This window comes from Peromyscus maniculatus, chromosome 9 (assembly GCF_049852395.1).
Source record: "Peromyscus maniculatus bairdii isolate BWxNUB_F1_BW_parent chromosome 9, HU_Pman_BW_mat_3.1, whole genome shotgun sequence".
NCBI classification, from domain to species: domain Eukaryota; kingdom Metazoa; phylum Chordata; class Mammalia; order Rodentia; family Cricetidae; genus Peromyscus; species Peromyscus maniculatus.
The window spans coordinates 110,741,835-110,757,722 of record NC_134860.1 but is presented as its reverse complement, the minus strand read 5'-3'; positions in this window follow the sequence as shown (position 1 = coordinate 110,757,722).

Sequence of the window (15,888 nt, the reverse complement as noted above, 5' to 3'; positions counted from 1 at the left end):
GCATTAAGAGTTTGTCAGTTTAAACCTATTTACAAATATTATTTTCTATAAAGCATTAATGTGAATGAAATACTTTAGGTAATCCTAATTTTGAAATTAAATAATAGTAGACTATTTGAAATTACTCACTTAATAAAATATCGCACCAAGGAAAATATCTTTAGACTCTATTATTTGTATTTATTTATTTTACATCCTGACCACCGTTTTCCCTTTGTCCTCTCTTCCCATTCCCCCATCTGCCTCCCCTCTGCCAGCCCCCCTACTCCATCCACTCCTCCTCTGTTTCTGTCCTGGGAAGGGCAGACCTCCCATTGGTATCAGCAAAGCATGGCATATTAAAGTTGCAGTAGGACCAAGCACCTCCTCTTCTGGCAGACGTTTCTGTCCCACCAGTCAGCTCCCAACTAACCACACAAAGACTTACTATTAATTAGAAATGCTTGGCCAATTGCTTCATCTTGTTGCTAACTCGCTCTTACATCTTAAATTAACCCATATTTCTTATCTATGCTGTACCACATAGTGGTCCCTTTTTTCAACTTGGCGTGTTCATCTCCTGCTTTCTCTGCATCTGGCTGGCAAGTCTGCGTTTCTTTTTCCCAGCGTTCTCCCAGTCTGGCTCCCCATCTAATCTCTTCCTGCCTGGCTCTTGGCCAGTTATCCCTTTATTAAACCAATGAGAGCAATACATATTCACAGTGTACAAAAAGATTATTCCATAGCATTCCCCTTGTGTTAAGGCTGGGCAAGGCAATCCAGTATGAGAAGGTTCCCAAGAAAACCCACAGAAACAACTAACCCTGACTCTATTTTCCTTTTTTAGCCTACTATCAAGGCTTTGTAGTCTCATCCTTATCAGAAGATGTTTATTGTTACTGATTTCTTCATTGTCCTCCAGTCTCTGGCTGTGAAAGATATCATGATTTAATTCTATTTAACTATTTTCCTCTTCAAGTTGCTAAAACAGAAAAATTCGAAGAGCACAAAGTTTCTGGAGTGATTCACAAAACTGAAGAGAAGAAGTGACCTCAGGACCCATTTAGTTGGCATCTGGATCAGGAACATTTTAGGAGCCTGGGGTGTTGGGAAACTCTTCTTTTAATACTTTTGATTAGTAAAAACCTAATGAATTTGAAATAAACTACAACACAACATCAACTCCAAAAGTCATACATTAAATTATTATTTTAATATCAATGGAAATCCTAAGGCATTTGTATTGTCCTATATTTCTTATAAATACTGTCATATATTTTTCAGAACTTTCAGCTATTCAAATTGTTTTTGTGCAGGTAGACTTCACTTTACATTTTATGTTAAGTGAATTTCACTTTTTAATTTTTTCCTCTGAAAGCATAATTACTTCATCTTTTCAGAAAACCCTGCATTCAAACTAAATGTGATTAAAAAAAATGGTTCATTTCCTACAATTCAAAATATTTGCCAAATGAAGTTGATTGTCCTAAACTTGTTTCACTCATCTGCTGCCTGGGCTTTGGATTTTTTAAATATAAATGGGTGCCTCCTGTATGAGGGGAAGACACCTTTAGAATGCATGAGTTACACACTGAAAGTACTTATTGGAGGTGTAAAACAAAAAGGGGAATGCACTGATCGTATCTCGAAAGTTAAATTCTTAGTAAATGAATGGACCTTTTGTCCATAATTCATTAATATCAGTGACAAAAAGTATAAGAGCAACAAAAAAGATAAAACATATAAGATAAGGTGTTTTGATTTGCTAATACTAAACAATCACATGAATATTTTATTATATTGCACGTGATTACTATATATTCATTGAAAAATTTATAGAATTTTTAATAAAGAATGGAGATATTTCAAGTGTAGCCTGGAATTAATTCCATAATATTGAAAAATACGTAGTCAATGATTAATTTGAGAATATATATAATATATATATTAATTCTGAAAATATTGGTAGAGTTACTTTTATTTGTAGATAAGTATATATAATTTTAATATAAAATATTTTTCATTTTACATCTCAGTGTTTGAACAGAGTATTTAAATTTTTCTGTCAATTAAACCTTTTATTAATTCATTCCATTGTCCTGTAAGTCATCTCTAAGTACATGTCTAAAAAAATAGGACAATTCCAAAGTCTTAAGGATTAACATTAAAATTATAATGATAATATAATTTATGATCTTTTACATTTGTAGTCTATGGTGGTTTCTATGAGCCCAAATCAAACACATGAGGTTTCATTAATACTATAATCTCTCTGTCATACCTCTCTGTTTTAAAACCACAAGACAACACAACCATATAATGTTCTAGAAAATACCAATGTATTCTTTTCTGTAACCTTGTACTACATATGGTCTGCATGTCCTCTGTTCACCAGAACCTCTGGCTGTGTTGTCAGAGATTCCAAAGTTAAGACAGCCTTTGACTGTCTCCTCAAAGAGCCGACACATCTATGTTTTCAAAGTGTCATATTATTCCTGGCACACAAAAATGCTCAATAAATTACCTCCAGTAAATGGATGAGTGAGTGGATGAGGAGAGAATATGTTCAGTTTTAAATCAGAGCAGGAATTGAATCAGTCACCAGGGAAGACACTTGAGCCTCCATTTCATTAACGGGAATAATCACTTTTATAGAGTTGATCTGTGAATAAAATCAAATTATATTTCTGAACACTACGTTTCTTTTTGGCACAAGTTATTTTAGGCTCATTTTCCCATTTCCTGGATCAGCTGTGGAATCGGCTCTATCTTCAAAGAGAGCTAATTCATTATAGTAGACAGAGAGTTGGCTAGCTAGATTTATAGTATATTTTAAAATTGAAACTTGCAGATGAAAATCTTATCAGGTATATAAGTCTTTAATAGCAGATGAGAGGGGTTAAAAATAAATGATGTTTTTCATTAATTCTTATTTATAATATGTATGTTACTCTGTACTTAAAGATAATAATTTAGTGTTGGCAGAAAAAATACCTAAAGACTACAAATATGAAAAATGCAATTTCATTTTTTGTCATTTATTCAAGGGTATGAAAATGAAATATTAGGCAAGCATTAATTATTTTTAATTGTGCTTGTGTACATGCTTGTGTGTGCATGCATGCATGCCTCTGTGTGTGTATATGTGTGTGTGTGTGTATCAAGTCCAGTATCTTTGGATATGCTAACGCTAAAGTTATAGGCATTTTAAGCTGCCTGGTTTAGAAAATGAGAACTGAATTCTGATCATTTACAAAAACAACAAATGCTCTTAACCACTGAGAAATCTCTCTAACTTTATTATCAAAAGATTTTTATTTGTGTGTGTTTTTCACTTCTATATTCTTGTGTATATGTGTGTTGTGTCCACTACTCTGCAGAGTTCATAAAAAGTAGCATTTTTCTACTTTAGAGGCAATATATATGAAATATGCATAAAAAATTTGAAATTATAACTGAACTAAAATATTTAATGTATTTTATTTAAATAATCTAGAACTTGAAGTGTGTGTTTTCCATTTAAAAATTGTCTAGAGTGCGGCTGATCTTTAAAAATATTACAATTCAGTCACATGTATGTGACAGTTGTGTAGCTTGGTGAACTTGTGAGAATCTTCACAATAGGAGCAGAAGCTGTCCCTAACTATTTTGCTGGCTTTTGGGAATCTATTCCTCATGCTGGATTGCTTTTCCCAGCCTTCATACAAGGGTAGGTGCTTAGTCTTACAGCAACCTGATATGCCATGCTTTGTTGATACCCTTGGGAGGCCTGACCTTTTCTGAACAGAAACAGAAGAGGTGTGGATTGAGGTGGGTGTGAAGGGTAGGTGGGTGTGAAGGGGAGGAGAAGAGGGAAGGCAAAAGGTGATTAGGCTCTAAAATTAATTAATTAATTAAGTTAAATTAAGTATTACAATTGCTCAGATAGTGATCCCTAATAATTCATATTTGCATATGTCCTTGAATATTTCAGCTGCCAATTTGATACAGACCTAGTGTCACTTAGGAAGAAAGACTATCACCTGAAGAATTTCCTCCAACAGACTGGCTTTTGGCCTTGTCGGTGAGGCGTTCATTAACTACTAGTTTAGAGAGGAGTGTCCAGCCTGCTTTGGACAGCACCATGTTTCAGTAGGTGTTCCTGGGCTAGCTCAGTAGCTTTGCTCCATTATCTCTGCTTTAGGTCCTACTGCCAGTTTCACGCTTTGAGTTCCTATGCTGGCTTCTTTCAGTGAAGGATTATTTGGTGTATTATATATTTATATAAAAAAAAATCCCCTTCTGGAATGAATAATTAGTGAAAACTGGTCATTAATTTGAAACAGTTATTGTATGATCTTTTTTCTGTTTTCTTTTTATTTCTCATTAAACAGCAGGTAATTTATATGTTTTTTATTAAATGCTTTGAAATATAAAATGTATTTTTAGATCCTTTTTTTCAATTTATTTAATCTAATTTAATTAATTTCTTTTCTGCATTGCTTAAATAAAAGTAAGTCTCCTGCTAGAAGTGATTATGAACCCTGAACTCTGAAGAATAAAACAGCTAGCCTACCACAGAGTATGGCAAGGATGGCCAGGGCCCATGTGTGGCTGTGTTCCAGTGGAGTACTAAAAGCAAAGAGCCTCACTGAGTAAATCTTTGATGTCTTCAACTTGTATCCTGTGCAGACCCTGTGCTCAGGCTCTGAAAACCTCTGGCTCAGAGCTATCATGGAGCTTCAGTTGTCCACATGCATGAGGCACAAGAGCAGATCTGGAGTGCTCTGAGTACCAGGATAAGAGAGGTTCAATGCCACACCACATGACAACCCCATATTCACAAACCTTGAATATGATGTATCACTTCCTCAGGAAAAATTTGCCAGTTTGTGAACTGAAAATAATCATAGGAGAAAAAAGGTAACAGATGAAAGCTGTTAAGATTGTAAAAAATGTCAGTAGGATTTACAGAAAGCTCAAAATTCTAAAATGACCATAAGGAAAAGAACAAAGTTGTTTCCCACCTTGAAAAAATTTTGAAATTATCAGCAATTTCAACCAGAAAATACAGAAGTACTTCTCAAAAAAAAATCTTCACTACTGTAATGACTGACTAACTTTTGATCAGTAGAACCAAACAAGATTTGCAGTCCTTCAATAAGGAACAATCATAGAGCATTACATTTCTGTAGTTTAGATTTTTTTTTATGTATGCAGCTCTAGCTATGATTATACATTGAGACAAACTCATTGAAAGTCTGCTTGAGATCATCAGTTATATATGAATGCCTGCACAGCTTATTAACCCCTAATATTTACTGACATAATAAAAGGGAAGTGTTCATACTTGTGTTTTTAATGTAAAAACTCAGTATATTTATGGAGTCTATTTCAATATTGTTTTTCAGTATTTTGGAACATGTAAATAGGAAGGATATTAATTATTGACCTTTGGTTTTTTTGAACCCTTGAATTACAGTCTGGAGACAGAAGGCAGTGTAACAATTTGCAAATCTGTTAGAATTTTACTGGCTAGAATGTCTGTTAAATCTGTTGTTAATTTCAGTGGTATAGTAACTACTCCACATTTGCATCTAAATGCACTTGAAAAACACAGCATACTACATGCTATATTTAGGATTTTATTATTCATTTGTAAGAATTAAAAGCAATGGATAAATATATGAACCTAATTTATAAGAAAATTAAATTTCATATATAATCTGAATTAATAGAAGTTAATTTATATCATGTGATATTTATATGAGCTTCTATATATTCCTCAATATGTGATTACATATATTTCTAGTATTTTCTTGAGTAATGTTTTTATTTTTTCTTTCTCTTTGTGTGTATGAATATTCACTCTTCATGTATTTGTGAAGGCTTAAGCTGTCTTTTTCTAATACTTCCCACATTATATTTTAATCTAGGAATTCTCCATGAACCTAGCATTTGCTCTTTTGGTTAGCCTGGCTGACAAGTGAGCTACAGCTGTCTCTGTCTTCACATGTCCAGCACTGTGGGTGTAGGTGCATGCATAAGTATGGCTTTTGCATAAGTGTTAGGATCTAAATTCATGTCCTCATATTTAAACAACAAATGCTTTACTAGTAGATTCCCTCTCCAACTCCAGGATCTTAATCCCCAGTATTTTAACTTTTTAAATTGATTTTATATTTGAAAATCATTGTGATTGAATTGTCATTTGTATATATTAATGTGATGTACGTGTGTGACACTATAACACTATTTATATATATGTATATAGAGACATGACATATAATAGATATATAACAAATCATATATATTGTATCTATCTATCATATATCTATATCTATGTCTATATCATATATATACATATATACATATATAGTGGATTTATGGTGGTATGTATCTACATCAGTAAGTTCTTATTCAAGCAATACAAAACCCTAGATTATACATGTGGAAATACACTTGAGTCAAGATTTTCTTATTCATAGTTTTTTAATATTTACCCAATAGTATTTATAATATGTTAATTCCAGAGAAAAAGGAAGGAATAATGTTGACTACAGGATTTGGTCTGCAGAAGATACCTGTAGCAGAATTGTAGAAACCCATTGAAATCATTGCTGAATTGAATTGAATTCTAATCTTTTATCTTTCAAGGAACAGTGCCAACTACTTGCTGGCCTCACAGATAGTGCTCCTTTCTGCCTCCCTCTAAGTAATGCAGGTGATTACACCTATTTATGGCTTGAGAATAAGTGGCATTTGTTTACTCATTTACAAGACATTTGTGACATACCCTCTAAGGCTCAGGGAACATTATGGAAGATCAAGAAGATAATTTAAGAATCAGGAAATAGGGAAAGGGGATGTAAAATCTGTCCTTCAGGCATAACACAGACAGCGCAGGCCTTATCTTACAACTCTTGTAGTAAAATGTGGGACTAAATAAAGATGTGCCCATCAAAGGGTAATTAAGAGTCCAGAAGTAACTGTACCTACACCTACAGAACTAATGATCCTGGTGAACCTCAGTAGGTCGTTGAAGATGTGAGCTTTGTTCTCAGCAACTACATCAACCTATAACTCTAGTTCAGGAGACCCAAATCTTTGTTCTGGCCTATGAGGGCACAGTTGCGACTATGAGCAGAGTCACATATACAAACATGTATAATACATTTAAATAAAAATAAAATAATATCATTAGAAATAAGTAAAAGTTTGAAATAAAATGGTCATGAGCACAACATTGTAGCTGGAAGTTTTTCTATGTCCTGCCTGGTCCCACAGCCTCTTAGACTGTGGGACCCAAATAAAAATACAGAGGCTTATATTATTTTAAAACTATGGCCATGGCAGGCTTCTTTTTAACTAGCTCTTATATCTTAAATTAACCCATTTCTATAGATCTATACCTTGCCACATGGCTTGTGGCTTGCCAGTACTTCACATCTTGCTTCTCCTGGCTTCGCTAGCAGCATCTGCTCCATTCTCCTTTCTTCTCCTCTCCCCTATCTTCTTGGATTTTCCCACCTGGCTCCATCCTTCTCTGCCATAGGCCAATGTAGCTTTATTTATCAACCAATCAGAGCAACACATATTCACAGCATACATAAAGACATCCCACAATACATGCTTTAAAATAAAATGTAACATAGGATATAAAAATATGATTTTTGTATGCATTATTTTGTAATAATTAGAAATATAAATTATCTATATAAAATACAAAATCAAGTATTTTCTTGGGGGCATGGATGGCAAATGAGTAATGTAACTTTTTTTTAAAAAAATTATCAATTGCAACTTTAAAATATAAAGGATGGGTGTGGGAGTTAAATATTTGATGCATGTCCATATACATCTACATATTTCTATAAACAACCAACACAAAGATAATATTAGCAGGTTCTCTCAAAATATCGATCAAAGAGTTCATAAATCATTTTTAAATTATACTAGTTTTACTGTACTCCTATGTCTCACATTGCTATGCTTTCCTAAACATGCAAACTTTTATTATAAAAATATGTCGTGTCATCTTTCATCCTTAGTATGCATGCAAAACCCAGTTTTAGTTCAACTAACTAAAAAAAGAAAAGAAAATGATCTCTTCAGTATTTGAAGGAAAAACTTTTGAATAGAAGCAAAAATGAATTCAACTTCTGGAAAAGAAGAAAAACTTAGCTTCTTTTCATTAAACACAAGGGGAATGACAAGTATAACTTAAATTACCTTGTGGCTATAAACAGTTCCTTTGTGTTCAGTGAACATGATAGAATGAGAACTCTCTTCTACATTGGAAATGGGGTGCTGAGGTATAGAAAAGTACTTTCTGATACATAACACATGTAAAACTAAAAACCAGAAATCCTTTGTTAATCTTATACCTATCCATTTGTACAATAATCTCTATCAAATGAATGCATGTACCAACATTACTGTCTTCAGCAATGTATTATTCAAAACATGGCATTTCTTTGAAAAAAGTACTTAATTACTCACAATATGAGAAGTACAGGCATGAGAGATTCTGAATGTTAAGGTGAGAACTGAGACTTCCTGCCAAAACTAATTGACAATTACTGTGGTAACAGCTGGCCACCAGAAACAGTGATGAGAACATGAGTGAACTTTTTTGTGTTGCTCACCTTACACTACTCATTTTCCAGAGTTTTCATATCCTAGTTCTACTTATACAAGTTGCGGAGTTAGCACTATCAGTAGGAAGTCTTAAAATAATTGAGTTCATAAATATCTCCTCATTTTAGTTATATATTATTTCTATTTTGAAATGCTTATTATAAAACAGTGTGAGATGGTGTCACTATATGTCTTGACATAGGTGTGTAGGTTCACTTAGTTCATGGAAAGAAGACTCAGAGACAACTTAAGAATGAATATAGCCTTTCATGGCTGCAAGAGGTCCAGCCTCAAAATACTGAAGTCCCTTCCCTTCACCTCAGGCATTTTTATTTCTCTACATTACAGTTTAATCTGTTAATTTCTATATACTCAAAACAACCTGAAAGCAGCTCCCAACAATACAATGCCAATGCAGATTACTCGATTTCTCAGGTACCATGGTTTTCTGGGTTTCCTGAAACAAGTTTTGCATAGGCCTTTGTATCCCTGGGAAACTCTGAGAAGACAAGATTCACATAGAGGGCAACAAGGGAAACAAAAGGTGTCTGCTAAACAAAAGATGGATTAGGGCTAGCTGCTACCCTCTGGAGCCAGGCCAGGTGCAGCTCAGCAGGAATGCAGCCACAGATCATGCTTTTTATTTTTTAAAAAAATCAATTGCATTGTAGGTTATGAAGCCTTACAGCAAATATAGCCTTCTTTCTATCTATTTGTCTCACAATCTTATGTAAGTATACCAAAACACATTTTTAAAGCCAATAAAGTTACTATTGCTAGAACAAGGGCACCACCTACTAGGATAAGAAATCCATTAAAGTGATTTGTAGGATTGAATGAGGCTACAGGATCTGCTAGATTGTCTATAATGTCCATTTCTGTCATATCAGGTAACTTTTTTGCAAAAGTTTCTTTGATTTCTTTCTGTAAATCATAAACTGTAGTGGGTAGCCATTCCAGCCTTGATCTGGAAGTTCCAACCCCTACTGAGGCTTCAGTAACTGTCACACCTACAAAGCGGGGCCAACAGGGGACCCTGAAGACCTGAGGTCTGGATGTGACAGCTCTCTTGGTTCCTAGACCCTGGACTCTGAAGGTAGATTGAGCAGAGTTCTCCAGAGAACACTGCCGGACTATGCTACGCCTTTCCCAGACTCTGTAAACTATCCATTCACTTGTAAGTTACCCCACAAAATAAACCTCCCTTTTAACTACGTGGAGTGGCCTTAATAATTTCACCAATAATAAACCATTTGAGAAGAATTAGGGTGACCCAACAAAAGCATCCTAATCTTTTCCCAATCATACTTGCTTTTATGAAATCTTAAGGGTGTGATACAATATCAAGAAACATTTCCAATCACATTTTAATTTTATCTGCTCCTTCAAAATTTCTAGCTGATTCCCTAACAATACAACAGCTTGTCTTAATTCAGTTAATTCATTTACTATTTCATTATCAATTTTATTTTGTTCAGTCCAAAGTTCTGAATGTCTATTCCAGTCTCTAATGAATTCAGTGGTTTGATTTCTTTATGAAGTGCCACTCCAGCTGTTGTTGTCGTAGTTGTCAATGTAATGATTCCCATAATAATGCAACCACCCGTCTGACCATTCGACATGTTCTTTTCAATATTCTTTCAGCGAGCTTCTGTACACAGGAGAGTTTTGTCATGGCCTTGACAGCTTCTCTGGTATCCAGGTTGCTGGTCTAATTCTAATATGTAAACTTTCAAAGGTCAAATTTAAAAACATACTAGAATTAACACAGGTATGAAGAGTGCAGCGTACACAAGTGATGCTATAATTATTTGGTACCATTGTACAGGCCCCATTTAACAGCATATAAGGTAATAGTACACATGCCATAATAGAATGGCTTTGATTTAGTCTAAAAGACAGTGTACTTATCATCTTTAATGTTTAATTTTCCTTCCCATGCCTTATAAGAGGGTGGAAGGCATTTGCCAATTGCCACAAGTTAGTCTGAATTGAATTGCCAAATTGCAGGAGAGAACTTGCCATTCCAACTCCATATCACCAAATAGGTTGATTAATAGAAGCACTGAGTCTGGGTTACCTCACTCAGGATGATATTTTCTAGTTTCATTCATTTGACTACTTTTTTTCTTTTCTTTTCCTTTTCCTTTTCCTTTTCCTTTTCCTTTTTCTTTTTCTTTTTCTTTTTCTTTTTCTTTTCCTTTTTCTTTCGAGATATAGTTTCTCTGTGTACCTTTGGAGCCTGTCCTGGAACTCACCCTGCAGACCAGGCTGGCCTCGAACTCACAGAGATCCGCCTGCCTCTGCCTCCTGAGTGCTGGGATTAAAGGTATGCGCCACCATTGCCCAGCACAAATATCTTGATATCATTGTTTTTTACTACTGAGTAGTATTCCATTGTGTATATGTGCCACATTTTCTTTATCCATTCTTCAGTTGAGGGGCATCTAGGTTGTTTCCAGGTTGTTGCTATTACGAATAGTGCTGATATGAACATAGTTGAGCATGTGTCCTTGTGGTAAGATTGAGCATTCCTTGAGTATATACCCAAGAGTGATATAGCTGGGTCCTGAGGAAGACTTATTCCCAGTTTTCTGAGAAACTGCCATGCTGATCTCCAGAGTGGCTGTACAAGTTTGCATTCCCACCAAGAGTGGATGAGTGTTCCCCTTGCTCCACATCCTCTCCAACATAAGCTGTCTTCAGTGTTTTTGATCTTAGCCATTCTAACAGGTGTAAGATGGTATCTCAGAGTCATTTTGATTTGCATTTCCCTGATGACTAAGGATGTTGAGCAATTCTTTAAATATCTTTCAGCCATTTGAGATTCTTCTGTTGAGAATTCTCTGTTAAGCTCTGTAGCCCATTTTTTAAATTAGATTGTATGTACTCACTCATAAGTGGATGCGAGATGTGGGGGAAGTGATGGCCAGACTGCAATCCACAGCTCCAGAGAGACTAGCTAACAGAGAAAGACCCTAGGAAGGACACATGGATGACCCAGTGAAGGAGAAGTAGATGAGATCTACATGAGCAGACTGGGTGTGTGGGTGGGTGGGAGAGGGTGAGGAATGGGGAATGAGAACATAGGGAAATGGGAGGGTCTAGCTAGAACAGGGACAGAGTGGGAGGGCAGGGAGGGAGATACCATGATAGATGACATCATGGGAAAAGGAAGAGGCAGGGTGCTGGGGAAGCTCTCAAGAATCCACAAGAATGTCACCACCTTGGGCTGCTGGCAGTGGTCCAGAGGGTGCCTAGACTGGTCTACTCTGGTGACTGGTCTAGCGAATATCTTAACTATCATCATAGAGCCTTTGTCCAGTGACTCATGGAGGCAGATGCAGAGATCCATGGCCAGGCGCCAGGCTGAGCTCTGGGAATCCAATCAATGACAGAGAGGAGGGATTCTGTAGGTGGGAAGAAGTGCAGAGATGACTGGCCACACTATTGGAGGCCCATGAACTGTAAACTAGTGGCTGTAAAGCCCCCATGGGACTGGACAAGGCCCTCTAGATATAGAAGATTGTTGTTTGGCTCAAAATGTTTGGGGAGCACCCAGTCAGGGGGATCAGGATCCATCCCTGGTGCATGGGCAGGCTTCTGGGAATCCAGTGCCTGTGGTGTGGCACCTTGCACAGCCTTGGTGCAGTGGGAAGGGGCTTGGATCTGCCTAGGCTCAGTGTGCCAGGTACTGCTGACTCCCCATGTGAGACCTTGATTTAGATCATGTGGGGATGTGGGGTGGATTGGAAGGGAGGGCTGGGAGATGGGAGGAGGGAAGAGGTGGGATCTGTGTGTGGTATGTGGGGTAAGTAGAAAATTTCTTAATAAAGAGAAATGCAAAAAAAAAAAAAAAAGAAGCACTGATTTCCACAGTCCCATTTATATTATACCGTTTCTATCTTAACTCTGAATGAGAATATTTCCCTTGAGGGGTACCATAAGGGCTCCTTGGGAAATATTAGTTAGTACTTGAAGTTTCTAACTCTTACAATGTTGACAATGAACACAATCAGATTCCTTGTTGGTAACCCTCATCTCACAGAACAGTGTAGCTAGAGTTTTCCTGCCTTGCCCACAGTCAGGACAAATCTTTGTCACCTGCCAATCCCACAGCAGCTCAGACCCAACCAAGTAAACACACAGAGACTTATATTGCATACAAACTGTATGGCCGTGGCAGGCTTCTTGATAACTGTTCTTATATCTTAAATTAATCCATTTCCATAAATCTATACCTTGCCATGTGGCTCGTGACTTACATGCTGCTTGTCCTGGCGGCGGCTGGCAGTGACTCCCTCTGCCTTCCTGTTTTCTCTGTTCTCCTCTCTGTTAGTCCCACCTATACTTCCTGCCTGGCCACTGGCCAATCAGTGTTTTATTTATTGACCAATCAGAGCAATTTGACATAAAGAACATCCCACAGCAGAACAGTAGATTTATGGAACTAGTAACATTAATCTCTTGTTGTTTAAAACCAGATGCATGAAGTATATAAAACTTATTTTGATAATCTTGGGTAGTATTGACTATGGATAGCCATACTGGAGAGAGGTTATTTTTAGGCATTGAATTCCATCCCCATGCAAAGTCCTTATTCTCCAATGGTATAATTGTCAATCACTTTGCCCTCCTACATTGGGTGGATGGGACCTTGACTGTCATAAGGACCAGGTAGTCAAGACAGTTCATTAACCACTACAGGACTATTCCTAGCTCCCCAACTTACTGCTATGTTATTTGGAGGAATGGTGGATATAAGCCCAATAATTATGATCCATCCCTTTTACCTGCATCCTTACTACAGAAAGCATGGAAAGAAATAAGTTTGTATCATTCAGAGGCTTGTGAGTCATGGGAAGTGTCCTCTCTGCTTTGTCACACAAACTCTTAAGCTGTCCCCAGGGGGAGGATTAGTTGTTTGTTGCAAAGGTCTTCTATGTCTCGACTTTGGCAGAGGCATTCCTGCATCTGCAGCATCTTGGAGATGTCATTTCTTCATGGCAAATTTTTATCAGTTTCCATGGAATCCACAATTTATTATCTCCTGTGGAAACATAAGCATAACCTCAGCCTGCTGTGGGATGTTCTGTATGTGCGGTGGGAGCCCGTTCTTGGGTTCCTTGTGGCTTTACCCAGCAGGTCCGCATAGAGGATGATTAGGACCACAAGCCTGAGTGCAGGTGTCTGAGATGGTCAGCACTTGGCTGTGCTGGGGGATGGTCTGTATGGCAAATGTGTTGCTCTGATTGGTCAATAAATAAAACCTGATTGGCCTTCGCTAGGCAGGAAGTATAGGTGGGACTAACAGAGAGGAGAAATAAAAGAACAGGAAGGCAAAAGAAGTCACTGCCTGCAGCAGCTGCCAGGACAAGGAAGATGTAAAGTACCGGTAAGCCATGAGCCACGTGGCAAGGTATAGATTTATAGAAATGGGTTAATTTAAGCTATAAGAACAGTTAGCAAGAAGCCTGCCATACAGTTTGTAAGCAAAATAAGTCTCTGTGTTTACTTGGTTGGGTCTGAGCGGCTGTGGGACTGGCGGGTGACAAAGATTTGTCCTGACTGTGGGCAAGGCAGGAAAACTCTAGCTACATCAGCCCTAACTTAACACTTTCCTTGGACTACTTTGATGTTAAGATATTTATAATACATGGGCTGACTCAATTCAGCAATTCTTTCCATAACTCAATTTTGTTCCTGTTTTATTAGCAAAAATAAATTTAATTTAGTAGGGCATTGTGCAGTCTATCTCTGGGGGTCCTCATATACCCCTCCTGTTTAACAAGTGTCTCTTTATAAGGTCTAATCTATCCATATAAGTATTCTGTAATTTACATTCTACCAAGGCTAATTCTTTTTCAGCCCCAGCTGTTAACTGTCTTGGACTGTTTAAATATGAGTCATTTTGCAAAATTTGAAACAAATTAGTTAATTTTTGAGTAGACAATCCAATTGTAGGCTACAACAAGTTAATATCACCCAATAATTTTGGAAACTCATTGAGAGTGTGTATTCAGTCTTTCCTGTACCCTTTTTGGCTAAATTCTCATTTTATTTAATTTATAGCCTAAAGAGCTAAGAAAGTCTGCACTTTGTATTTTTTCAAGAGAAATTTGCAATCCCCAACAGGATAAATTTTTCTGTACTACATTAAATATTCTTTCTAAGGTGTCTGTATCAGAAGCAGCCAATAAAATATCATCCATATAATGGTAAAAAATAGACTAAGGGAATTGTTTACGAGTCCTTTCCATTGGTTCACTTACAAAATATTGACATAAAGTTGGGCTGCTGGCAGTGGCCCCTACTCAAATTTGGATAGCCAATTCCTGTCCTATCTTGTCTCTGTATAACCGGAATAGCCTGTGACCTTCCCTTGTAATTTTTCCCAATGTTCTTTCCAGGAATATGTCCCAATTTAAATATCAATTCATGAGCTGTTTCTGAAATTGTAGGAATATTAATTTGAGCTCTCCATTATTGTAACAAATCTCTTTTTCATAAATTTATGGCTGTATCAGCCATATTTAATCCACTCTACATTGTGTTTTATTTAAGATAATGTTCAAATGCCTACAAATTGAGCAGAGACTTGCTTTTTTTTTTTTTGAGACTTCTAATAGAGGCAAGTTGGGATACTTGTGAAATTATAGATATATCCAGCACCAGAATCCAATAATCCTTCAATCTCAATCCTACATAATTTTACATTTAATTTAGGCTGTTTATCATTGATAACTGTTTTCCAAAACACCCTTTTTTCCTGTACTTCCAAAGCCTAGTTCTACATATAGGTAACACTTTGCATTTAAGATATGGTAGCAATAATAACTGAGCAATTCTATCACCAGCTTCTATTTCCATGGTCCTTTTTTACATAAGCTAGCTATAAAAACATTTAATACAATCTCTATAGGATTTTAAGAGGTAACTGTGGGCAATACTCTGGAATATTTTTATAAAATCTTAAAAAGGGGATCCTTTTTTTATAGATCCTAAGAAACAAATTAATGCAAACTTGCCAATTATTAATAGCGTGGAACAAACAATTGAACTATATTTTATTTAGTGAAAAAAATTTGTGACCTCTTTATCAGTAACAGATTGTTTTCTATGGGTTTTTATCCTAGCAATCACATTATTTAATAAGCTAACAACCCAATCTGTCTCAGGGGTTACATTTTTATAGAATTTAACCAAGAATTTCTCGAAAGCAACTTAAAGAGCAGAACCAAATTCTCAGTAGTAACCAACAGACAAGATCATAACATACAGTATAAAATT